General features: G+C 38.4%; 1 protein-coding gene across 6 annotated transcripts in view; it reads left to right on the plus strand.

Moving 5' to 3' along the window:
• Window positions 1-27,265, plus strand: part of BACH2 (BTB domain and CNC homolog 2) — a 357,223-nt gene that overhangs the window by 25,030 nt on the left and 304,928 nt on the right. For 2 of the 6 annotated variants that reach the window (XM_041766588.1, XM_041766598.1), the window contains exon 2: window positions 14,988-15,066. The exons of the other annotated variants lie outside the window; for them this stretch is intronic. The gene's annotated coding sequence lies outside the window, so the exon portion shown is untranslated. The remainder of the gene's footprint in view (window positions 1-14,987; window positions 15,067-27,265) is intronic. 6 annotated transcript variants of the gene reach the window in all.

The raw sequence follows: 27,265 nt of genomic DNA on the forward strand, positions 1-27,265 counted from the left end.
TATTTTCCAAATTCAGTAGTGACCCCAAGGATGTTCTTTTTTATAAAATTTTTAAACTGCACATAATTTTTTGTATATGTGTATATGCATATGACATATTAGATAGTAGATTTTTAAAAGAATTCTGTAAGTTATTTTCTTAAAATATTTATTATTTGATCTGTTATTTTAAAACTACCTCAGAAAATGCAAAGCTCTAGCATACACAGGAATAAATGTAAATTCCTATATTCGGGTTAAATTAAAAGAATAAGTTCAAATACAGAATTTGTACACCTGCTTTCTACCAGTTTCTCTACAAGATTGTGAGCTGCCAGTGCAGTATGTTTTTTTGATTCTAACATGAGATGACATCACCTTAGAACCATGTTAAGAGAGCTGTCCCATTTAGATTGAGCAATGTGGCGGTTCCCCTCAGCTGTTCTTAGTCCTGATTGTCCCATAGAATATATGCCTCATCCCCAGGGACTACTTGGAGGAATATTTGACCGCAGAGAGTGTCCTCTGTAATCAAGATGTTTAGGGCTTCAGAAAGTGGCCACTTCTAATAGTGGCTAAGGAGGTGGGGATGTTTAACATGGGAAAGAGGAGATGGAGGGAGAGAAAGGTTGTCTTTCATTAGGAGAGGAAGCAGACTTTCTCTGTTGCTCTCATTACAAGCCAGATTCCTAAAATGTCTACTGTGGAAGCGAATTTCAGCTTCTGGTTACTGGAGATGCCCAAGCAGAGTCTCTTGGACCTTCCGTAGGTTTCACTAGAGCCTGGCTACCTGACACGTAGTCCCTGGCCAGCAGCAACACCACCACCTGGAACTTGTTAGAATTCAGAATCTCATGCTCACCCCACACCTACTGAATGAATCACAGTCTGTGTCACATACACATTAAAGGTGAGAGGCACTAGGCTAAATGTTTCTAAGACCCCTCTTCATAATTCTTAATTATGTGATTTTATTTAGTAAACTGCCTATTCAACTAAAAATTACCAGTTTATATGTGACATTATCAATTAAAAATGCCTAACTATAGTTAACAATACTGTATTGTGTGTTTGAACGTTGCTAAGGCAGTAGATCTTAAAAGTTCTCATCACAGTGGGAGCCTGGGTAGCTCAGTCGGTTAGGCATCTGACTCTTGATTTTGGCTTGAGTCATGATCTCAGGGGTGTGAGATGGAGCCCCACGTGGAGCCTGCTTGAGATTCTCTCCCTTCCACCCACCTCCCCAGCCCCCGCTCACTCACATACTCTCTCTCAAAAACAAAGTTCTCCTCACAAGAAAAAACAAATTTGTAACTGTGTGGTGATGAATATTTGTGTGTGTGTGTGTGTGTGTGTGTGTGTGGTGATGGATATTAACTGGACTTACTGTTGTGATTATTTCACAATATATAAAAAAAACCAAGCCAGTATGTTATACGCCTGAAAGAATGTTATATGTTGATTACCTCTTAATTTTTAAATGTTTAAAAAAGTAAAATACCTGAGTATTATAACAAGTATTTGTTGCTGAATTAGTTTGAAAAGGATTTGTCCATTTTTCTCCTAAAGCAAAATTTAGGTTGCTTATGTTTTAGGGCAGTTTATAACAGTTAAACCGTAAGTATTTTTTAAATATATAGGATTTGATTTTTGTTTTAAAAATTCTGTTAATTTCTTCAGTTTTTTTCTTATATATTCATTAAGATGTCCAGATTAAGTTAAGGTTTTGAATACTTGAGAGAGACAATTAATAATAAAAACATCTCATAATATATTGATTTTGTACCTATCTTTTGCTTGTACATATTCCATATTTTGACCTTATGGGAACTTTTGAAGTCTGAGTATTTTGTAGTGAATCTCCATAGTACCTCTTATCTTTGAGAATCTAGATCTGAGATCAGGCAAGTAAAATACATTTACCTTTTTTACCTCAAAAGACCATGACTAACTGAAGCTGATCTCTTTTTTTCCTTAAATATTTTTCTACTTACCCTTTTAACTGCTGAAGTTCGGGTGGAATCCATGATTCATTTCATCTTTTCCCCTTTATGTAATTAGTCATTTATTCTTTTGATGTCCATAGTAAAACTAACACTTCACACGATAGTCATACAATTCCAAAATAAAGAAGTTCTTAAATGACTTACAATCAGATAGAAAGTATGCTGTACTGCATGGCACAAATGAATGGGAAAACATTCTCATGAATACAAGATGTTCTTTAAGGCCATGAAACCATGAGTTATTTGGTTTAAGCACTTATTTCCACATCTATTTTCTTTTGGCATATAGGAGAAGGAAACTATACTTTGATAGTTGGGTTAGATAATATTTGGTGTATGTATGTTATCTGCATAACGTATGACAAATAGCTTTATAAAGTGATAAAGTACTATAGACATCTTAATAACTTTTGTACATTACAGTTGTGTTTTAATTTTTGTTTACCAGAGTTTCCCTAACTTTTATAGAACTGGCTTTTTAAAAAAATCTAAATTCCACCTTGATGAGATTCTTCAAGTTTTTATTTCTTAATCCATAAATGGATGAGAACAGATGTCACCATGTCTCTGCCGTATTTGTAACTGGCTGTGAGGTGTAAGGCTGGACTTTTTTCTTCCAGCTTGCTTGCTTCCTTATTTTGTTCATTTATCCATTCATGGTGAGTGTATATTGAGCACTTCCTCTTTGCAAAGCTCTGAGCCGAGTACTCTGAATAAGAAAGTTCCAATGTCCAAAATTATTTAATTGTAAATTTATTTTTAATAATCATAGCACCTTACTGAACGTTTGATGAGTAGATCACCATTTTAAATATTGAGTAGATATGGATTGATGTTGAACTTAATAGCTTAAAATATAATAGCTTAAAGTATATTCTTCAATTCTTAAGAGCAAGGTTTGAGAAGGCTATTACATATCCCTAGAGGGTTTACCTGATTTTAATCTTATTCAGAATGGTTCAAAATTATATATACTGGGTCTAGACTCTAGCCTATGCTGTCCAATACGGTTGTCACTAGCTACATGGGGCTTTTGAACACTTGAAATGGGGCTAGTCCAAATTAAGAGGTGCTCACTGTGTAAAAATATATGTCAGTTCAAGGTGAAGTATACAACAAAGGACAAAATAGCTCTCTAATAATTTCTTATGTCGGTTGAATGATAATATTTTGTATATATAGGATTAAGTAAGAATGTTACTAATTTTACCTGTTTCCTTTTACTTTACATTTAAGGTTAATTCTAGAAAAATTTTAATTACATATGGGGCTCATATTATATTTCTTTTTGAAAGTACAAGTCTAGACTCTAAAGGGTAGAGTGATTGAAAGCTTTCAGAGGAAGGAAGATCAGAGCTTAGTAGAGAGTTTTAGAGATGAGATGCCAATTGACAGAATCCACTCACTTTAAGAAGAAATCCCAGGCTGCACCTTTGCCCTACTTTCAGAGATGCCTGCTTTCCTGAACCCAGAAAAAAAAGCATTGGTATAACAGGCATTTATTTAATATCTACAATGTACAGAGCATTGAGGGGGATTAAAATAAATATCACACAGGTCTCTGCCTACTGGGGAGGCAAGATATGAACATGTGACTTGTTAAATCGTGGTGTGAGAGATAAATAGCTATTCAATGCTCTTATCTAAGAACTGTCACAAACGGATGGTAGAGGCACTAAATGGAAAAAGAAAGAAAGGTCACTGTGGCCTAGAGGGGTGTCCTACAGGAATTGTGATTCAACTAGGGGTGATTTAACTGGAGAATGGGTAGGATCCCGATAGGCAGAAGGAATGGGACATGGCCTGCTAGGAAGGTGGGAGTAGAGTGGGAACAAAAGGGAAAAGATAGAAAAGCACAGGACAGTTAAGAGGTCATTGAGAAGATGAGGTGGGTCAGGGGGAGGATTTAGGAGTGTAAGGTGTAAATAGAATAAATTTGTCTATCTTTTATCATTAGGAAGTTCTTTAAATAGCAGAATTGGTGATATTAATATTACCAATTACATTTATACTTACATTTGTGTACAAGCTTAAACCTTAAAGAATTCTTGGTCAAGTATAATATAATTTAATATTTAGGCATCAGTAATAAACATTTGTGCATCTTTTTTGCTAAAAAATGCACCATTGTGTGTCATCTGACATTTGCTATTCGTTTTATAGAAGCGAAAGCCAGAGAAGCAGAGATTGCATAATTGATAATAAAATCTTGAATTTGAATCCAGGTTTTTAGCTCCATTTTAATATGCTGAGCTACTCCAGTTTTTATACCTGTAGATCTATTTCTTGAGAGAAGAAGCTAGTTTTCTTTTATTTAACTTTAAATTCAATGATACATTGAGAAAAGTGCACATATCACAGACACTCATTATACTGATGAATTTTCAGAATGAACGTTAATAGAATCAGCTCCCAGATTAAGACACAGAACATTACCAGTACTACCCCCAGAAATCTCTTATGTTCCCTTTTAGTGTCTGCCCCCCCTATAGTGGCCATTACTCTTTTATTTTTAAAATTTTTTTAAAGACGTATTTACTTTAGAGACAGAATGCACACACACGAAGGAGAGGGAGGGAGAGAGGCTCCCTGCTGAGGATGGAGCCTGATTCAGGGCTCGATCTCACGACCCTGAGATCATGACTTGAGCTGAAATCAAGTCAGACGCTTAACCAGCTGAGCCACCCAGCCGCCCCATTACTCTTTTAAAAGTGTAGATTTGCTTTGCCTGCTTTTGAACTTCTTATAAATAAAGTCATATGGCGTGTACTATTTTGTGTCTGGCTTCTTATTCAATAATAAGTTTGTGAAGTCCATATTGTTACATATAATGGTCAATTTTTGATTCTCAGTGCTATATAATATTCCATTGTGTGAATATACCACTGTTTATTCATTTGTATGGTTCTCAAGTTATCTGCCATTATGAATAGCCCTGCCATTGAACATTCCAGAGCATATCTGTGGATGAGCACACATGTGCACTTCTGTTGGGCATATATGTAAGAGCAGAATTACAAAAGCAGCTTAATTATTAAATTGTCTTGTAGATGAGGCTGAAAATTGGCTTTCTGATACTCTTTTGAAGAGAAGTAAAAACTTTAGACTTTTAATAACTCAAATATTATGTAAAAATAAAAAGGCAGCCATTACAAATGGAGCCAAGGTGGAGGAATTTTGCTACCTTAATGTTTTTTGGAAGGGGGAGTGAAGAGGAGATAGTAAACTCTTTCATCTAGATAGAGTTTGAAAGGGTTAACGTATTGAAATACTGGATGTGTATCACTCAGGTTTCTCTTACAGTTTTACTTTCTTTTCTCCAAAATATATTCTGGCAGGTAATAGTAGAAATTTAAGATGAAATTGTTAGTAGGACACCATTATACTAGGATATAACAAAGGATGAATAACGTTCATCCTTTGTATTTACTGGGGGGTGAGGAAATGAAGATGGGGGTAGATGATAGGACATTATATCCCAAAATCCATAAGGAAAGCTACAGTTCTCAACATTTTACTGAGCTTTTCTCCACTCCTCTTTCTTTTTTTTTAGAGTAATCTGCTAGCAGACATTTGCATTCTTGCAAAGAGGGCAATTGCAGCTTTACTGCCTGTTTTTATTCTTTTATTTTATTTTTTAAAGATTTTCTTTTTTATTTGAGAGAGAGTGAGAGGGAGAGAAAGCAGGGAGGAGGGGCAGAGGGAGAGGGAGAAGCAGACTCCATTCTGAGCAGGGAGCCCAATGCAGGGTTCTATCCCAGGACTCTGGGATCAGGACCTGAGCCGAAGGCGGATTGTTAACTGACTGAGCGACCAGGTGCCCTTCACTAACCTGTCTTTAGAAATAATTGCTAGGGCAGACATTTATCCAGAAGTATCCTGTGTGGAAGAAGTGTCATTCTTGGATTTGCCAACATGGAAAACTTCAGCATCTACCTCTGTGGCTTATTAACGATGATTATTTAAAGATGTGTATTTTATATTTAGACTTATAAGAGTTGGGGAACTTCAGCAGACTGGACAGAGAGAGAAATGCTCTGTTTTTTCTGTGCTCAGACTCAGGATGGCCCTAGACAAGTTACATGGGAAATGGAAGCATGTGGGTAGATACTCTTGATAGTTTCTTTGGCCCCAATGAACAAAGAACATTGTTGCAAATTAAACTTACTTTAGAATGGAGAATATGACATGAATTTAGGACATAGCTCTTATAGACTTGAAGTTCTGTGTATGTATTGCAGTGGTGGACATCCTTGCTATTATGTAAATCCCCTTCTTGTTATTGTGGTGTCACTGAAGTTGCGATTAGTAGCTTCAAAAACTGGGTGTATTTTGGATTATGGGTATATGTTTAAAAGTGACACTTGTCTTTAATGCCCATTGGCGATTTCTTTAGGATTTACAAGTTATGGGCTAGAATTTTCGCCTATTCCGTTGTTCTTCTCACTTTCCAAATTAAATATAAAATGAGAGCATGGGGGGGGGGATCAAATTATTTTCAAGTCATATTTGAAGAGCAGGTGTGCTCTCTCATGATTTACAGCACAGGTGCATTTTTAATTTAACTGCTTAAAATGGCAATTAAAAATTATTCAAGTGGAACAAAGCAAAGTTTTAAAAATGACTTGTAAACTGTTGCTCTTATTTTTTTTCTGGTTTTCTCTTCACTTGACTTAAATAATATGATTTCTGAAGCAGAGCCCTGTAAGAACACTGCTCCAAACATATGAATTGCTTTCTTTCAGTAAAATCCAGCCCTTCATTTGTAGGACAACGGAGTCACAGGGCTATAGATCTTCTCTTTGGCCCAATTTTAAGGCAGGGAACAGTCTTCCTTGCTTTTGGACCCAGTGACATAATTCCATTTGTCATTGAATACTAGGAGGAAGAGAATTACAGCTCTCATAATACCCCCAAGGGAACCCCTACTCTCTATCAGAGGTTTTGCTGCTTCAGCCTTTTAAATGCCCTAAATATTTGCTATTAAGATTGTACTTGCGTAGCCAGTTATCAGAGTTGTGTGGGTGTGTTGAGAGGGGTCTCCCCTTAGCTTAGCTTCAGGTCTTGGTGACAATCTAAATAACACAGGTTACTCATCACAAGTTGAAGATTTTCCCCCGTCACATTGATGCTTCTGATATAATTTTATACGTTGGTTGATTATGTGTGCGTACTTTGTGGCTGCCAAGATGCAGCTGGAAAGTGTGTGGGGGTTGTCTGCTTCCTCTGAGGCTGCTACAGGTGGTCAGGTGGGGGCGGCCGTGATAAAGGTACAGCACCCACTTCCGTCAGCTTGTCCTGTGAGTGCTGTAACCCGCTGCCTGAATGCGAGTCGCACTTCAAACCCATCCTCTCCTTGGGACTTCATCTTTCACTGCTTCTCATTTGCCTGCTGAAGGTTTATGACTAAGGTTGTGGTTAAAAATTCCCTTTTTAGGTCTGAAAAATCTTTCAAATTACTTAGTGTTGCAATTTCTTTTTTTCTTTTGCTGTGGACTTTCTGGATTTTTTAAATGAGTCCTAAAAAAAAAAAAAATCTCAATATCACAGAAGAGAGAAAGGTTAAGCGGATAATGTATTCCCTCATTAGAGCAAAAATAAAATCAGTTTATGCTCTTGGCAGATTGAGTATGTTAAAATGCATTTTATGATGGAAGCATTGCCAGTTAGAGCAGATACGGGAAAAAAAGTCCATTTCAGGATACTGTCATAGAATCATTAGACTTGGAAGGGGTTCATTTATTTGGCTTGCCATTTACCTACATGTCTTTTTATTTTTTTAAAAATATTTATTTATTTATTTATTTATTTATTTATTTATTTATTTATTTATTTATGAGAGAGAGAGAGAGGCAGAGACACAGGAGGAAGGAGAAGCAGGCTCCATGCCAGGAGCCCAACGTGGGACTTGATCCCGGGACTCCAGGATCGTGCCCTGGGCCAAAGGCAGGCGCCAAACCGCTGGGCCACCCAGGGATCCCTCTACATGTCTTTTTAATTTCTGCATAGCATTGCCCTTGAAGCTGGGAGAAATGTGAGTTGCCCTTGAGGGGTGTATAGTCTCAGTGGAAGGGAACGAACATTTATTAATATGCCCAATGAGGTGATAGGAGCTTTACATGATCTTATTCAGTCTTTGAGAAAACCTTATAAATGAAGTTATAACTTTTTCAGAGAAAGAAGCTGACCATCGGAGACATTAATCACTGACATAGGGGGACCCATAGTAAAGGGTCAGGCCTCTGGTGCCAACAGCAATGCTCTGTCCAGTGTGTGGGCTGTCTCTCACACTTGGTAATTTAGAGAACAACTTGATTTAGGGGACATCCAATAAGTATCATAGAATCCAGAGGCAGGAGCAAGAGGGTGTAGCTGGGGTAACCAGAGAAGACCCACTGGCTGGGTGGGAGTTAGACCCGAGCCTTGAAAATAGATAGAATTTCTGTAGAATAGCCAGGAGGAGAAAGGGTCACCCACACAGTATAAACTGGATGAGGGCAGGTGTGATAATGAAGAGAGAATGGGTGCACACTCTGGAAGCCAGTGAAGCTAGGAGCCATCAAAATTTGACAGTAAATGAGCACTTTCTGAGCTAGGCACTATTCCATATTCTTCACATCTTTTAATTAATCCTCTCTTTACAGTAGCTCTCTGAGGGGGATGTTATTCTCAACTCTCCTTTTGAGATGAGGAGACTGAGGCTCACAGTCATTAAGTGGTGGCACTGGGGTTCAAAACCCAGCTGTTGGCGACTCTGCTGTACTTAGCCTTCTTTACTAGAGAGGCAGGTGGTTTTATGTAGTGATGGTGAGGGTTCTTGAAGTGCTGGGGACGGTAATGGGAAGATCAAGATGGTGGCAGCATGTTGGCCAATTTGGAAAGACAAGACACTAGGAAAGAAGAAAAGCAGTTACTCTGAGATGAACAAGGTCTGGTCAGGGCAAGCGGGTAGCAAGAGACAGAAGTGAGATTTTAAAAATTAGCAGGCCTTGGATGATTGGAATTGAAGAAGAGGAAGACTCTAATATTTGGAGCCTGGGTGACCAGGAAGATGATTTTGCTGCTGAAGGAATGAATGAGGTCAAGACAGAAACTCTTTTGTCCAGGGAATAGCAAAAGGGGAAGAAATGAAGATCTGTGAATGGCTTTAAATACACAGTAGAGGGGCAGCCTAGGTGGCTCAGTGATTTAGCACCTGCCTTCAGCCCATGGCGTGATCCTGAGACCCAGGATCGAGTCCCACATTGGGCTCCCTGCATCGAGCCTGCTTCTCCCTCTGCCTGTGTCTCTGCCTCTGCCTCTTTCTCTCTCTGTGTCCCTCATGAATAAGTAAATAAAACCTTAAAAAATAATAAATAAATACACAGTAGAGGCCCCACATGCTAGAAAAATTTTTCGAGGGGCATCTAGGTGGCTCAGTGGTTGAGCATCCGCCTTTGGCTCAGGATGGAGTCCCGCATCAGGTTCCCCGCAGGGAGTCTGCTTTTCTCTCTGCCTATGTCTTTGCCTCTCTCTGTGTGTCTCTCATGAGTAAATAAAATCTTAAAAAAAAAGAAAAATGATTTGATGGAGAGTTGAAAATAAGGGAGAGGAGTCCAAGGGAAAGGCTAGGGAGTTATCTACAGGGAGAGAATTGATGCCCTGGGGATGGGTGATTTCTCAAAGAGAAACCAATGGGCCTTGAAAAGGGCTCTTAGTCAAGCAGAGGGAGAAGGAGGAGCAGGGAAACATGAAGGAAAGAGAAGAAGCAGCTAACCAGGGGAGAGAGAATAATTAAAAGAGAAAATAAAAAGCTGCTAAACGGTGTCAGCTGCTTCAGAGAGGTCAAGAGGAACAAAGAGTGAAAGGGGGGAGGCATAAAATTTCACAAAGGGGAAGACCATCAGTACCCGTACAGTAGGCTGGGTGGAATGGGCAAGTGAAATCCAGCTGGACAAAAGACTTTGGTGTTGCTGAGTTCTGCCTCAGAGGACCTTTTTTAAGCTTTAAATTTACAGGTGGTTCCGCACCAAGCAGAGTGGGAGCGTTGTAAATACCACTTGGTTGCCTGATACTGCATTTTGTTTTACTAATCTGTGTGATCTAACACACTTTGCCTTTAGTGCATTAATTCACGTAGCTCCGTTTCTGACTATGGAGGTATTCAGTTGGTCACCACCTACTGAAGACATCATTTTGGGGCTAACTTGATGAGCCCTTGAAGCAGAGCAAGTGAAACAGAGGACCATCAGTTTGGAATCATGCCTTCTAGGTTCATGCAGCAACCCACCACATGCCGCACCCCTCAGGGTGGTGGGCTTAATTTATTTCTAAGGTTCTTTTGAATACACAGATGGTTACAGGGAATCCAAACAGTATGACAGCTCTGCCATCTACCCAGGGCTTCTTTTCATTTTAGGGCCCTTTTGTCACGTAAAGTCCAACTGTTATGAAAATAACCTAAATTTTTTTCCTGACTTCTCAGAAATCCTCAGAATCCACCAAAATGTGTCATAGATCTTCCAATGCTGCTCACCCTTTGGTGAGAATCCAGGATTTCCTTATTTCAGCACCACAGCTGTGAATTGTAAAGCTTTTTATCTGCCACGGTGGTACTCACAGTTGTTTACGTTTAAGCTGCCAGCTCTGGAAATGCACCTCACTTGAACATTGGTTTGAAAACTTGAGAGAGAAGAAATTTGCATTTACAAACCATCGTATTTTTTATTTTAGCTTTTGGCTAGAAGCCCATTTGGTTCTTTATTCCTCCAGCCAGGTTTTCTTGGTAACTATAACTTGGTGCACTCTGATTTTAAAAAAATATGTCTCTGTCAGGAAAACTGTGAAGCCATGGTTCCTAGCTGATGGGAAGCCCTTTTCCCCTAGCATAGAGTACTGGTAAGTGAAACTTAAAATAGTGTCAGCTCAGGAAAGTCAGACCCCCACCTCCCACCCCCTTGGGCCCCTGGCTTCTCTTTCTTACTACCTGTCTTTTCTCATCTTTAGATGCATCTTGACTCAGAAGTATGAGAGGGAAGAAAAATGAAAGTCAAGTTCACTTTGTTTTTTTATCTACAGCTTTGGCAAAAGATAAAGTGTCTTTGGTTGAACTCTTGTCAGTTGGTTCCTAAAGCTGTGTGGGGTTTCATTTACTCCCCTCTTCTCTTTGTCTTCACTTGTAAATGCAATCTAGACTTCACTGTTCCTAATGAGAGAAATAGCTTGAGCCTTTACTTAACATGGTTAGAAATCTGTTCTGATGACCAGAAGGTTTTCTCTTGATTTGTTTGGGATCATGGTATAAGAGTTTGAGTGTATTAACATAGTCCAAAGATGTTTAATGTAATTTAATCTTTCATTGTTAAAGTTCCTAAATATATTACTTTGCTTTATCATTATGAACATTGACTTTCATTGTTTAAAACTGTGCTTCTCTGTTATTTTAGAATCATGGACTTGATTTTATAAAATACAATAAAAGTGCATTCTTAGAAAAATGAAATTAAAAAGACATAAAAACAGTAGCCTGATTAGGTTCTAAATTATTATAGTCAATGGGCATAAAATCACTCTGGCAAAATGGAAATTCTTCTATATATTTACTCCCTGTTTCTGTGCTGGGACTGGGGCTGGTATGGAGATCATACCACTCCATATGTGAGTTGCACTGTCTGGAGAGAATATAGACCATTCAGGAGGCTAAAGATGAGTCTCTGCTAACTTCAGTACATACCTTTGAAGTAGGTTTTTGTGGAACTGTCACCTTCATATTCTTGCATATATGTTTATCACTCATAAAAGAAAAATTCAGATTAAAATCTTGTTTATTTAAACTTTTCTGCTTTTAGGAATATCTCCAGGCAGTACATGATTGTTATAATATTTCAAACAATATAAAGGTGAATATGGAAAACGTTCATTGTCTTTTCCCCCATTTTTCAGAGCGTTTTTTTCTCTATATATGATATACCGAGGAACATACACACACACACACACACACACACACACACACACACACGTAAAGTATTTTTCCCTCCTATAAAAATGGAATCATAAGCAGTTCCCTGCAACTTAGTTTTTACTTTATATTTTGTCATATTTTTCAATATCAACAAATATAAATCTAATGCCTCTTTTTTTTTAAAAGATTAATTAATTTATTTTAGAGGAGGGGGCAGGGGCAGAAGGAGAGGGAATCTCAAGCAGACTCCCTGTTGTTGAGCATGGAGCCTGACATAGGGCTCAACCTCATGACCCTGAGATTACAACCTGCACTGAACCAAGAGTGAGACACTTAACTGACTGTGCCACCCTAGTACCTGTTTTTGATATAAATCTAATGCCTTCTGCAGTTACGGTTGTACCATACTTTATTCATTTGTTCCTCAGTTGATGGGCATTCAGGAGCGTTCGGGGTTTTTATCATTCTTAACGTCACTGCAGTTAGAACTTATGTATGTATATTCTTGTGTATTTATTTTGATATTTGAAGGGTAGATTCCTAAAAGCTGAGTCAAAGATAGTGCTAGGTGACATTTCAAAAAAATTGCATCAGTGCAGATTCCCACCAGCAAAATATAGAGTACCTGGTTGCCTCACTGCAGTAGGTATTAGGAATCTTTGAAAATTTTCGCTCTCTGATGGATGAAAAATGATCTCCAGTTGTTTTAGTTTTAATATCCCTGATAACCAGAGAGATTGCACCTCTTTTCATATGTTTAAGGGCCTGTGGGATCTTTCTGTTTAATTTTGAGGGAACAAACCACAATAGATTTAATTTGTTTAAGTCTTTTAATTACTAGTTTTTCTGTATGTGGTGTACTCAGTGATTGGGGTTTCTGTTTTAGTGGGATAGAGAAGATAGGAAGATGACAAGGTTGTAGTGTTGAGTTTGGTTTCTTTTGAGATGGCTTAGTTCTCATTTTCTTTCTCTGACATTTTTTTCTTTAAGATCAACTTACAGGAAATCCGTCTCTATTTGCGTGTAATGTAAAAAGAACCCAGGGTGGGGCATCTTTATGGCTTGACATACTGTATATTATTATTCAACACTGCCTAAGAAATGTGTGTTCACATATGTACATTTTTTTGTTAAATTCACATTAAATAAATTTAATCCTCTTAAAGTGTATAGTTTAGTACGAAATCATCACCTCTATTTAGTTGCAAAAGATTTCCATCACCCTAAAGGAAACCCTAGACCCATTAAGGAGTCACTCTCCATTCTCCTCATTCCTCATGCCCTGGAAACCACTAATCTGCTTTTTGCTCCTATGGATTTACCTTTTCTGAATATTTCATATAAGTGGAATCATACGTGACTTTTTGTGTTTGGCTTCTTTCATTTAGCATAATGTTTTTGAGGCTCATCCACAATGTAGCATGTACTAGTACTTTAGTCCTTCATATGGCTGGATAATATTCCATTGTATGACACAAATACACCACCAATTTGTTTACCCGTTCATCAGTTGATAGACAATTTGGGTAGTTTCCACCTTTTAGCTACACATGTAAATTTATGCTTCAAGTTAGTCATGTGGAGGGAGGCATGAAGTACAAGGATGGCAATGGAGAAGAGCCTTCTAGTTGGTCTTCTGGAGCTTTCCTCTCTAGGTGATTGGTTATTTACAGGATGTTTAGAAGGCTGGGTCAGTTTCGGGTCAGATTGGGAATTTATCTTCATTTAGCTTTAAGAGCTGGATTAAATCAGAACACAAAGCCTCACCACCCCCCCAACACCCCAGTGCTCTGGATTTTAAAAGGAACTCACTTTCTATTCAAGGGAAGGATTGCTTACTTTCCCCCTTGAGGATCTGCATCTCTCGTCCTTAGCAGGTGCAGTGACTGGGAGGCAGTATTCACAGCTATTCCTTCTATGGTGGTTACCTCCATCTCCAGCATCTGGCTTAGAGCCGAGGAATGTGACCACAGGGAGGAATTGTGCCCATGTTTTACTTGGCGTAAGTGGGTTCAGTTCCCAGATCAGCAGTCTTGATCGAGTTATGTACCTCCCAGTATTCTCCTCTGTAAAATCAGGTTACCGATTCTTACATCATAGGGTTGTAGAAAGAGTGAAGCGGGATAACACCTAAAGAGCACTGTTACATTGCCACATGGTAGTGTTTGATAAGTGTTCATTTCCCCCTCTCAGATTCTTTTGTCCTTTCCTGCCCAGAGCCTATAACATTACCTGCTCCACAGTGCTGTGGTAAGAATAAAATGAGGTGATACGCACAGCAAGATTCCTAGCACCATGCCTTCCATGTAAGTAAATACTCAGCATAGATAGACAGAAAGGTATCTTACCTTGCAATTAGTATTTCTCATTTAGAAAACGCCATCTAGTTGATTACTAGTTGATTACTGTGCTGTAAGTGGTGAAGATTTCACCTGAGTATATTGAGTTGTCCTGAAGCTTTATGTTTATTACCATAAACATATCAGGCTAATTAAAAGACAATAATGTTCAGGATAGATAGACTATAGCTAAGATCCTGATGTGTGAGTTAGGAATTTAGCATCATATTAGCACAAATATATTAAAGTTATGCTTATATCACATTGTTGCATCACAAAGAAAATATGTGGACAGTGTAAAATCTGTCTTTTGGAATCTGACCCAAGATTTTAGGACAAGTAGGAAGTGATTTTAGAAAAAAAAAATAGTTGAAGAAGAAACTCCTTCACCATCTTGCTCTCAACTGTGTAACAAAGCATTCTCAGTGAAGACAAAGAAGATCACTCCAACATGCCTGATGCAAGGAAATGTTTAAAATGTTTTTTTGTCATAGGTGCCAGTGTAATTGCAGGAGGAAAATAGTTATGTTTTTATCAGAAATGAAGCATACCTTTAGTTAGTCTTTTGTTTCTCTGACCAAATATACTGACTATAATAGCAACTCTCTTGTGTAAGATTTGCACATAAATATTTGAAAAAGCATTTTAGATTCAGCTACAATTTTGAAAGCCTTCAAGAGTATTTGAGACACTTAAGTATTTAAGTATTTTTTAAATTAACAGGTCTAACATGCAGAATCTACTTGCAAACCCTCATTGATCTCCCAGTGTTTCCCAGGAGTCACTAAGTGCTTGGGAGAAGGTAAGCAAACCAGGATCTCACTAAGAAGTAGAGACCAGGAGACCCTGGGTGGCCAACTTTGGAGCCCTTTGGAGGGAAATGCTTGGACTGTGGATGTGGTCATGATGCCTCTCTACCTCCATCCCCGACTCAAATCGCAGCACTTCCAGGATGTGCAAATTGAATCAATAGTATGTCTGTAGAAGACAATCACATGTGTCCTTTGCCAGTCCTTATTACAAGATCCCTCAAGTTTTAGGCTTGTGATGCTAAAAAATCGCATTTATAATTTGAAAAGCTGGAACTCATTAAGTAAAGTTATTCTTTTAAAACTTTTTTTTCTTTTTCTTTTGAAAAGTTCAAACCTAGAGGGAAGTTGACAGAATAATATAAGGAACATTTCCATACCCTAAGTTTGCATTCACCAGTTATTAACATTTATTGTTTTATCTTGTTATGTATAGTTTTATGTATCTGTGTTGGGGAAAGGGGTTCACTTTTTTAGAACCATTTGAAAGTAAGTTCAGATCTCATGACACTGTATCCCTAAAAATTTCAACATCATCTCTGAAATTAAGAACATTTTCCAAGGGGCGCCTGGGTGGCTTAGTCAGTTAAGCGTCCTACTCTTGCTTTTGGCTCTGGTCATGATCCTCGGGGTCATGGGATCAAGCCCTATGTCAGGCTCTGGTCTCAGCATAGACTCTGCTTGTCCCTCTCCTTCTGTTCTTCCCCCTGTTCATGCTTGCTCTTTCTCTAATTAATAAAGAAAATATTTTTTTTTAAAAAAAAGTAGAACATTTTCCAATATAACCACAATACTATTACAAAGTAATTCTTTTTTTTTTTAGATAGTCACAGGGAGAGAGAGAGAGAGAGAGGCAGAGACATAGGCAGAAGGAGAAGCAGGCTCCATGCACCAGGAGCCCGACATGGGACTCGATCCCGGGACTCCAGGATCGCGCCCTGGGCCAAAGGCAGGTGCCAAACCGCTGCGCCACCCAGGGATCCCTACAAAGTAATTCTTAATTGAAAACTTCAGACAGAGCGCAAAGAGTAAAAAAGACAGAGATTAAACAGTGCTGAGATTAAATTTGAAAAGTGTAAGGAGGAGAAATATAGGAACATAATTAGAAATCCTATTTGTTCGTTAAAGGATACATTTTATATATACCAATGAACCACCCAAATGATGTAGATTTTCCCCAAATATTCATTTAGTTCAAGTAGTTTCTCCTGGTGCTTGGAAGTCATTGAGTGCTTTGGGTAGGGTTTTAAGTTTTTCAGCCCATAAATGTATTTTTTTAGTATCATCAATCTAAAACCTGAAAGGTCACATCTACCTAGACTTGTGGCTATGAGCAAGTTTTTAAGAGAATTTGCTGGTATCATTGCATTGAGAACATGGGACCTTCAGTTATTTTGGTCAGAAATGTTTATTAATGGGTAGTTGAAGTAATCATGGGAGGGCTTTCCTGACATTTCATTTAGCTTTGAGTAAAAGTGATATATTAGCACCCATTTTGAGGAATAATTTTACTGGCCCTGCCAAATGTTAAGCTTGATGTCATCACAGACTTTTTGTAAATTTAGGCCTAAGGAGTCAGCTCCAGGAAAAATGCTACTCTTACAAAGCTGAACAGCAGGGCCTATGTCAAGTGAATGGTATATATAAGTAAGCATCACTGATTTGTATATTTTAAACAAAGATATATTTTCTTGATACCATTAGCTCATAGAACATTAAATAAATTAAAAGCTTTCTTTGGACTGTTTCCCTGAAAACATCCATCTCTGGCAGGATTTAATATTTTACAAGAATTGTGTCTGGGGATTTATTTTTCAAATTTTAAAAAAGCTATTTTCACTAAGTTTTGGGATGGGAACCATATTAAGTTGTCTCTCTGAATAAGCACATCATACATCATCATGTCAAGAATGAGGAAAAGTATGTTTCCTTTAACAGCAGTGTATGTCATAGAGATTGTTTGACCTATGATTTTTTATGAAAAGGTCCATTTTCAGTAAACTCTGTTTACCAAGTGTATTGAATGTGATAACTGGCCTCTACTCAGGTTAGAAGGCGATGCATTCCAGACAGTCTGAAATGGTGTATTTTATCTTTCATTTCCTTTTTCCTCTTACTCTTTTAGTATTCAGTGGCCATGGAGATTTCTAATTTTAAATTCTTATTTACATATCAAATTTACAAGCTATGACTTTTAGAATAATTTTTGTGCTGTGTTCTGTGAGCAAATTACAACAGCATTTAATGTAAAATGCATGTGTAGTTTCTTGTGTATCAAAGCCATGCTTTTCCTTTGCCTAGCTAAACCATCTCCTGTTTCCAATTTGTTAGAAAGTTCTGTGCGAAATGTGAACTCTGGTTTACACAGTTATTAAGAATGAATGCATGTCCCTTGGGATAATAGCCCTTGAGCTATCTTTGCGGCCGTCTTATGTAGAGTATTTGAATCTTTCTCCTCTAATGCCAAGTACTCACTTTTCACATGTAAATTGAAGATGTCACTACTTGAACTTGGCCACCAGTGCGTGCCTGTAATGTTGATTGGCATCATAATAGTTTTTGGCCACTCTGAAAATTTTGTTTTTAAGAGACAAATTTTATCAGGCCAAACTCAAGATGGAAGATTAGTTCATCATTCTTTCAGTCAGTAAACATTCATTAAGTGCCTATTTTGTGTCAGTGCTGTTTGAAAAGGAACAGGATAAAATTGCTACCCCGGAATCATGTGTTGAGTGTCGGGAACAGGTACTGCTAACCTTATAAGAGCCCTTGAATCAGGTACTGCTAACTTTTTAAGAGTCCCCGGGTCTGGGATGGGGTTGAGGAGATCATAAGGGGTCCCACACAAGGGTGAGTTAGTAGAGACATCACTAAACCAATGAATCCAACACTGATTATTGAAAAATGTATAGAAAATTCCCCTAGAAGGACAAGGGTGATGGAAAGGGCATTCAAGGCAAATGGTATGTACAAAGGAAGCACAAAGTATGTAACACAGTGTGTGAATTGCAGACAGTTTAGTATGACTAGTGTTTGGAGACATAGAGCAGTGGAGGAAGATCAGGTTAAAACATAGATGGGAGCTTGATTATGATGGTATAATTACATACCATTCTAGGGAGATTGGCCTTTATCCTATAGGCATTTCTCATGATCAAATTTGTGCTTTAGAAATGTTGTCTTACCATTCTGCAGAGATGGGACAGAAAGAAAATGGACTTGGTCAGAGGTCAGAGGATCATTCACTCTGTTCCTACAGAAGTTCATGAGAAAAGTGATGGGCCAGTGGTGGGTAGGGATCCAGACCAAGAGATGGTGGTGCTGAGAGCCAGTTAAGGAGTAGAATCCTCAGAACATGGTGACTGACTGAATATAGGTATTGAAACATAGGAAATAATTCTGGGCAGCTCCCAGGTTTCAGGCGTGAGTGACTGCGTGAGTGATGTCATCAGTGAATGAGTGCATAATTAAGTCATGAGAATCATCAGATTAACATGCAAGACAGAGAACAGAGAGAACCAATCAAGTGAGAGAACCAATGAGAACAGAGAGAAGCCATAGAAAGTGGACATTTAAGGAGGAGGAAAATAAAAAGGAATGATCTTCAGGGAGGAAGAAAACCTAAGCATAGGGTATCCCAGGACACAATTACGAGAGTTTCCAGTAGGAAGGAGTGATGAGGAGTGTTAAACACTTCAGAGAGGTCAAGAAAAGATTCAGGATATGTCAATTTGTAGCTTCATGTAATCCAGTAAAGAGCAGTTGATGAGCAATGAAAAATAAAAAATGAGGCAGTACACTTAAACCTTTCTTGCAGGAAACTTAGATGTGAAGGGAAGGAGAACAAGGTCAAGGAATATATTTTTATCTTAGTTTTTAAGGTTGAAAATCTTGAGTGTGTTTACATAGAAGAGGATAGATAGATTCTGGAAGAGGCAAAGAAAAGGAGGGTACATATTAGCTGGAACACATGGAGAGATTAGCTTTGGACCAGAGAACAACTTTTCTTGACAGGAGCAAAGGAAAAACAGCAAGGTGCGGATATGCATAAAAAGAAGGCGAGGGAAAGGAATGTAGGACTTGAAAGTTTGAAGAGTGTGATATCTGTGAATATGAACTGCTCAGATCTGCAGCTGGGAACAGCAGGGCCCAGCTGCTGCTCCTCTGAAACCATCTCTCTATTGGCACTAAGGCCACACTTCGCCCCCTGGTTCCTCCCAGTCACTGACTGAGCACAGTGGGAGCTCCTATTGCAACTTCATTCCTGTGGGATACTAGATTTTTCTAATGGGCCACATTGGCTTGAGAAATCCTATTGTTTTGACAAGACCTTTCTTGGAACTGTGTTGCAGTCTGAGACTTCTATCTGTACCTTCTTCCTTCTCTCTCTCTATCCAAGGTATGGACTAAAGAACCTCCTGGATTCTCTTGCTCCATCCCCTAGTAAACCTTTTTGTATTTCTTTCTTTCTTTCTTTCTTTTTTTTAAGAAGATTTTATTTATTTATTCATGAGAGACACAAAGAAGCAGAGACATAGGCAGAGGGAGAAGCAGGCTACCTGCAAGCAGCCTGATGCGGAACTCAATCCTAGGACCCCTGGGATAAACAACCTGAGCCAAAAGCAGCTGCTCAACCACTGAGCTACTCAGGTGCTCCCAAACCTTTTGTATTTCCTTTTTTTTTTTTTTTTTAACCTTTTGTATTTCTAATCCTGTCTTGGTGCCTACTTCTCGGTAGATCCAAACTAATGCAAAAACCATGGTCAGAATTTGTGTATTATTAAGGTAATTCTTAGCTGCTGTAAAGATAATCCCTCCACTCTCACTGGTATAAAACAAGAGAAGTTTTTTCCTTATTTGCATAATGTTCAAAATGGGTGTTAGTGAATAATAGGTAGCATTCCTCCTGGTAGTCCTTCAGGAATCCAGATTACTTCTATCTTGTAATTTCTCCATTTTCAATGCATAGCTTCCACAGTCAACTCTGCTTGTTTGTGTCACATCAAGAAAGGATTAAAGAACATGGAGGATGACACACAGAAGGTTTTTATGCACCGGGCGTGGAAATTAGCATAATCACTTTTGCTCACACTTCAGTGGTAGAACTCAGTCATATTTCACCACAGCTGGGAAATGTGCCATGACCTACTTGTGTGCCAGCAAGAGGAGGATATAAGCTTGGCGAAAGAGCCTCTGTAGGAAATGGGAGGACCAGCTTAGTAGGGGGACCTGGATGTATTAAATCCTACAATTATGTGATTTTTCCCCCTAGCAACCTCAACACAGCTTCACAATGAATGACCTGTGAAAGGGTGGAGATAATCGGTGGTTGGGTTAATTCAGAGTTTGGAGGCTCTACTCTTATTTCAAAATGGAATAGTTTTAAAACGAAGAATAGGGCAAGTTTCCATTGGTAAATGTCTTTTCAGAATTTCCATATGTTTTGGATTGATGTGAGAAAGTCCTAGTCACAACATATGTTACCCTGTGGGTTGCTGGCGTTAGGTACTGCACCTGGACAACCAGCCAGGATTTGCTTCTTCCTTCCTTCACGTTGGACCCTTCTGAAGCTAAGCACTCAGAGAGTATGACTTACAGGGAAAGGAAGATTATGTTTCAGACCCTGTGAAACTACTGATCCTTCAGATGAACTATGTATCTCCCACCCTTTCTCCAACTGGATAAATGAACCCTGCTTCCAGCTAGTAACCTGACCTACCTGCTTTTCTGATAGTATGCAGGACTTGTTGCAGTTTTTGCCTTTGCAAATTATGCTTTTTGTGTTTCCTCTCCTTAAAGTTGACTTTCTTCCCCATCCCTCCATTCACCCCTTTCATCTTTCACAGTCAGAATCTTGGAGATCCTATCCTCTGTGGCCCAGTTCAGATGACAACTCCTCCACTGTTTCTTCACATTTACCATGGCTATGAGTCTTTCACCTACTAGATAGATAGATAGATAGATAGATAGATTTATTTATTTATTTATTTATTTTCAAGATTTTATTTATTTACTCATGAGAGACACAGAGAGAGAGAGGCAGAGACATATGCAGAGGGAGGAGCAGGCTCCATGCAGGGAACCCAATGTGGAACTCGATCCCGGGACTCCAGGATCACGCCCAGGGCCGAAGGCAGGTGCTAAACCAGTGAGCCACCCAGGGATCCCCCACCTACAATGATTTAAAACTCACTGATGATAGGGCTGAATTTCAGAATGGTTTGATAACTGTCTAGCTGTATTTGAGGGACGAGATGAACTTAGGATTTCCCTACTCTTCCACCATCTTAACTCCTCAGGACTTCTAGTGAATTTCTAGTACCACCTCCCTGTAGCACAGTGTCTTGCATAGAGTAAAATTTTAATAAATAATTGTTGAATGCAAATGAATAAATTTTGCTGATTTTGGAGAGGCAATAGTAGAAAGATAGTGGGGTTCTATTTGGAAAATCAGTCTTGTGTGGCCACAAATCACATGAGGATTATAAAAGTTAAAAAAAAAAAACACCAAAAACCTCAGATAATGTGTTAGAAGGAAGGGAATGATCTATAGTGATTTCCTGTAATTGTAAAACAATTATTGACATACAGTTTATATTATTATGGGGGCTAAAAAAGTGTGTATATTAGGGCTTTGAAGTCTATGAAGGCTGTATCCAATCATCAGATATTGAAAAAGTCAATTGATTGGGAACCCACAATTTTACAATCTTGAGTTATTTTGGAGTGTTGATGCAGGCAAATTGAGATTTTGGTTGACTATAGGGAGTATATGGTATATTAATGCTCAGGAGACTCGTTTTGAGTTTGCAACATTGCAATACCTCCTCAGGCCTTTCAGAATATGTGTAAAATTACTTGTTAAGGGGAAAATAATGAATTGGCAGGAGACCTCTTTATACAGCTAGAATGTTTCACTGTTACTTTTCTATAAATCCCCTAACAGATTGGTTTTTGTTGTTACTGGTTTTTTTTTATTGTTTTTGCTGTCTGTAGTTGTTTATTATAGGATAAAAGTTCAAGAGCAAATATTTCTTAAATATAAGGTACATATTCTAAATATAGAATATAGACCATTCAATATAATATTTCTTTTCTGTTCTAGGTCCTTTTATTTTCTTAAAACCAAACATATTGTCAGTTTAAAGAGGTGGAAAACAATTAATTAAATCTCCTTTCCTTTATTCAGTTTGCAGGGCATTACACCATTGGGTGATCCAGGGGCTTATACATATCAGATTATACTATCACTGCTCCCTAAAGCAACAGGTCATTCTACTTCATTTTATTTTTTTACTTTTATTTTTTTAAGACTTTATTTATTTATTCATGAAAGATACACAGAGGCATAGACAAAGGCAGAGGGAGAAGCAGGCTCCCTGCAAGGAGCCCAATGTGGGATTTGATCCCAGGACCCTGGGATCACACCCTGGGCCAAAAGCAGATGCCCAACTACTAAGCCACCCAGGTGTCCCAGTCCACTTCATTTTATTAGGGTGCTTTAATATATCAGTTTTCTTTAGATTTAGTGAATATTTTCAAGTAATTTTGAGAAGACCTAAGACTCACTCTCAGTTATTTTTTCATGAATAAATTATGCTGTATACTTAATTGAGTCTTTCTATAGGGAGCATCATTTATTTCTATTCACCAACTATTTGCCATGCTCTGCACTAGATATTCAGATTATAGTATGTTGATTGGCTTCTCTATATTTTTCTAAGGTGTCTTATCTTTCTGATTTTGTTTCTGGCCCTAGAGTTCTTTTACTTAAGCTCTTTTAGCTGGTTGTGATTTGTTGCCAAATCACCTGCATTTGAATTTTTTAGATTATTATTATTATTATTATTATTATTATCATTTTATAGATTTTATTTATTTGTTCATGAGAAACACACAGACACACATGCACACACAGAGAGAGAGAGATAGAGGCAGAGACACAGAGCGAGAAACAGGCTCCATGCAGGGAGCCTGGTGTGGGACTTGATCCCGGGTCTCCAGGATTACACCCTGGGCTGAAGGCGGCGCAAAACCACTGAGCCCCCTGGGCTGCCCTGCAATTGAATTTTTATAAGTGGATGTATGTATTTTGGAAACATTTTTTGTGTGTGTGAGGATGATAAACAGTAAGGCAAAAAGAAAGATCTGTTGCATCACTGTATAGAAAAGGTCTTTTGGAGTAAGAAGTCTTTGTATATTAAGAACAACTTATGCCATGATAGCTGGTAGAAGACACTTTGGCAGTGATGTTTTTATTTATTTCTATATATACATTGTGTTTGACCAGAGAAGTCCTTTATGATGACAGAGGCTTCTGTGTGGCCGATTTTAGGTCAAATATAAAATATATGGTGTAACTACTCCTGTATTTTCTCTTTCCAATAGATGTGGCCTCATCCATGAGGTGTATTAAAAATACTTTGAAATCCTTACTTCAGAGGCACCTGGGTGGCTCAGTGATTGAGTCTTTGGCTTAAGTCATGATCCTGGGGTCTTGGGATTGAGTCCCGCATCAGGCTCCCCATAGGGAGCCTGCTTCTCCCTCTGCCTATGTCTCTCTCTCTGTTTCTCAGGAATAAATAAATAATCTTAAAAAATAAAAAAGAAAGAAATCCTTACTTCAGTGTGGGTAGAAACGAGCTCCACAAATATGACAGAGAATGTGTCAACGTGGCCCTGGACCTATTCTTGGGGCTTGATTTCATGGGGAGTGTGGTACTCCCCCCCAGTAAGTAGACTCGTAGACCGGGCAAGACCTCATAAACCTTCAAATTCAACACTGTCTAGTGCAGATGCCTTGTATAAGGGATCCTAATTTCTGGGTGGTAAAGAAGTCTAAGTATTCACTCTGCAGTTCTTCAGTTATTTAGATGAAGACAGAACAGTGACTTCTGTAAGTCTTTTTCCAACCTGGTTATGCTCAGTTCCCTTCAGTAGTCCTCCTAGGATAGTTCCTTCATCATTTGTCTCCCTACTCATCACACTCGCCAGTTTGCAAGAAGGTACCCTAAAATGTAGTGGGCAAAATTCAAAGCTATTCTCTGTGAATAGTTTGATTGGAGCCCAGTATGGTGGAATTTGGATTTCTCTGGCCATTAGAAGAGTCTCTTTCTTAATGCAGCCCAAGAGGGCATTTTGGCAGCCCTGTCACATTGTCTTTGATGAATTAGGAAGCTGCCGGGCCCTGAAGATTGACTGTATAGTACCTTACACTGAATCTTAGTAAACTTGGCCAAATTCATTTTGGTCCATTTTTACCCTTACAAGAATCTTGGAATCCTGTTTCTGTTATCGCTGTTACTGTGTTTTATACCAATATGTCTTCTGGGTCTTTCAGTCATTGATGAAAATGAGCTAAATACAGACTTCTCTCTGGGATGGTATTAACTTACTTTTGCTTTGATAGAGTCTAATTGTTCTATCATCTGCATCTGTGAAAGTTGACTAGGAAAGCCAGAAGAAGGCATGCTGTCTGTCAGCATTGTCTCATAGATTGTAGGAGACCTAAAACTATCAAACGAAACAAAATGGTTTCCACTGGAGCCTGGTTATAACCTTTCCTCTGGGGGGCCCGTAGCTGTGAGATGTGGATTACAGATGGGCGGTTGTAAGTCTTGGTTTGCCCAGGTGTATCCCAGTTTGTCCCTCTGTCTGGATTAATTGATAATATCCTCTTTTGCTCATGAAGTGTCCCGTTTAGACAAGAGAGTATGTATTCACCCGAAAGCTCTGCCTTCACTGAGTCTTTTTATTAATGCATGGTATTTTTTAACTGCCTCTCTTTGGTTTACATCAGAGACCTTCTTATGTTCCAAGAAATTTTGTTTATGTCAGGTGATATTACAAAATCTTCATCAAATGTGGCTGGAGGGAGAAACGCTTCTTGACCTCAAATTATGTCAATCTTTGTATTATTAAATTAAGGATACCTGACAGTCTTAAAACCAGTGTCTCACCTTAATTTGGACTTTAAAACCTAGTGATGTTTATATTTGTCTAGGCAGGTACTTTGAGTTTTGTTACAACATGGTGCAGCTCAGACCGTAGTTGAAAGTTCGATGCCAGGCACAAAGTACTTGAACACAAAGTAGATTCTAAATAAATTATTTACTTTCTTCCCTCCTTTCCCCTTTCTTCCTTCTTTCTGCCTTTTTGAAATCTATGGATTGTACTCTCTCACCTCTGGAGAAAGAGGCCAGGGAATACATCCTATATCACCACTTGTATCACCTTGTCACCTTCCTGTATCAGGATAGATTTGCACCATGTGTCCTCATATCACTCTAAATAACTTCTGTATGTATAGAACAAAACTAACTTTCCATTAAAATCCCAACAATTGTTATGAAGCTTGTTATAATTGTTTTCCCGTGCCTGGGAAAGTCTTTCTTGCATGCTGTGAGATGTACTGTACTGGGGGAAAGTTGCATCTTCATTAGTTACCCATGACTTAGTCCAGGTGTCACCTACTAAGTTAGGAAGAGAGAGGGCAACCTAGCACAAAATACTCTGGTGACACATTTGGTTTTTAAGGGAGAAAAATTCTGAAACTGAAAGGGTTTTCTTTTTTAAAATGACTAGCAAAATAGTGTTAAGACAAGTCAGGCAGGTGCTGGGTATGTGCTAAACTATTTAATGGTTTTCAGAGTACCGAAGGGCTATTTTTAAATGTTTCTATATTATTCTCAGCCAAGCTGCTGGATGAAAAGTACAAAGGGCTAAAAATATTTACAGTTTCAGTAATGTCTGTTTTAAAAGAAACCATCCTGTGTGATTTTTTTTTCCATTTGTAGGAAAAGAATATTATGGCTTAGAGAGAAGTGGTCGAAAGCAGTTTGTTCAGTGCTTAGGCTTTTAGGAAAAACAACTATCAAAAGAGCAGTAAGTTGGGTTACAAATCATCAAGATTTTCAAAGCCAAATCAAGAATGAGAACAGGTGATTGCAATTACTTCTACTATTACTGTACTGTTATTACATTTTCATACTATGAAGTGTAGTTCCAATTGAAAACAGTATTGCTTTTCAACATTTTTGAATGGATTTAGGAGACAAGTTGCTGGTATCAGATTGCTTGGGTTTATAGCTCAGCTCCATCCCATGGACATTTGATATTGGATATGTTGCTTAACTGCTCTGGGCCTCAGTGGACTCTTCTGTAAAATAGAGATAATAATAGTGCTGCCTCCTTAGATTTTTGTGAAGATTTAATGAGTTCTGTTCAGAGTACAACCCAGTACATGATAAGTACTCAGAAAATATTGGCTATGTTCATTTTTGTCCTTTTACTATTTTATTTTAGTTTTTATTTTTATTATTTTATGAGAGAGAGAGAGAGAGAGAGAGGGGCAGAGACACAGGTAGAGGGAGAAGCAAGCTCCACGCAAGAAGCCTGACATGGGACTCAATCCCAGGTCTCCAGGATCATGCATTGGGCTGAAGGTGGCACTAAATCTCTGAGCCACCTGGGCTGCCCTAGTTTTTTAATTGTAAAAAAACACATAAAATTTAATTGTAGAAAACACATAAAATTTATCCTCTTAACCATTTTTAAGTGTATAGTTTAATGGTGGTAACTCACGTATGATGTTGTGTAACAGTTCTCTCGAATGTTTTCATCTTGCAAAACTGAAATGTTTATTATTTTTATTTTTTAAAAAGATACATTTATTTATTTGAGAGAGAGTGCGGGTTGGGGTGGGGAAGGGGCAGAGGGAGAGGGAGAAAGAGAATCTTAAGCAGGCTCTACATTCAGCATGGAGCCCTACATGGGGCTCGATCTCACAAATCTGAGATCATGACCTGAGCTGAAACCAAGAGTCAGATGCCCATTTAGCTGAGTCACCCAGGTGCCCCTAAAATCGTTATTATTTTTTAAAAGCTGATTTTTCTTCATAGTTAATTCTACTCTAAACTTCTATCCTGATGATGTAGTCGTAACGTGAGAAAGCACACCATCAGGGTAGGAGTTTACACTGCCCTCTTCACTGCTGTACCATGACTGCTGAGAGCCATGCCTGGCCCATAGCAGGGGCTCCATTAATGTTTGTTGGATGGATGGTTGGATGGAGAACCGTTAGACTTCATTTAACATAGTAGAGGTGTTTTTGAAAAAATATTTTTTAAACAGTAAATCCATTTTTAAGTGATCTTAAATATGCATAGAAAACCGATGCTTCATAAGGTAAAG

The sequence above is a fragment of the Vulpes lagopus genome, chromosome 1 (genome assembly GCF_018345385.1).
Source record: "Vulpes lagopus strain Blue_001 chromosome 1, ASM1834538v1, whole genome shotgun sequence".
Lineage (NCBI taxonomy): Eukaryota > Metazoa > Chordata > Mammalia > Carnivora > Canidae > Vulpes > Vulpes lagopus.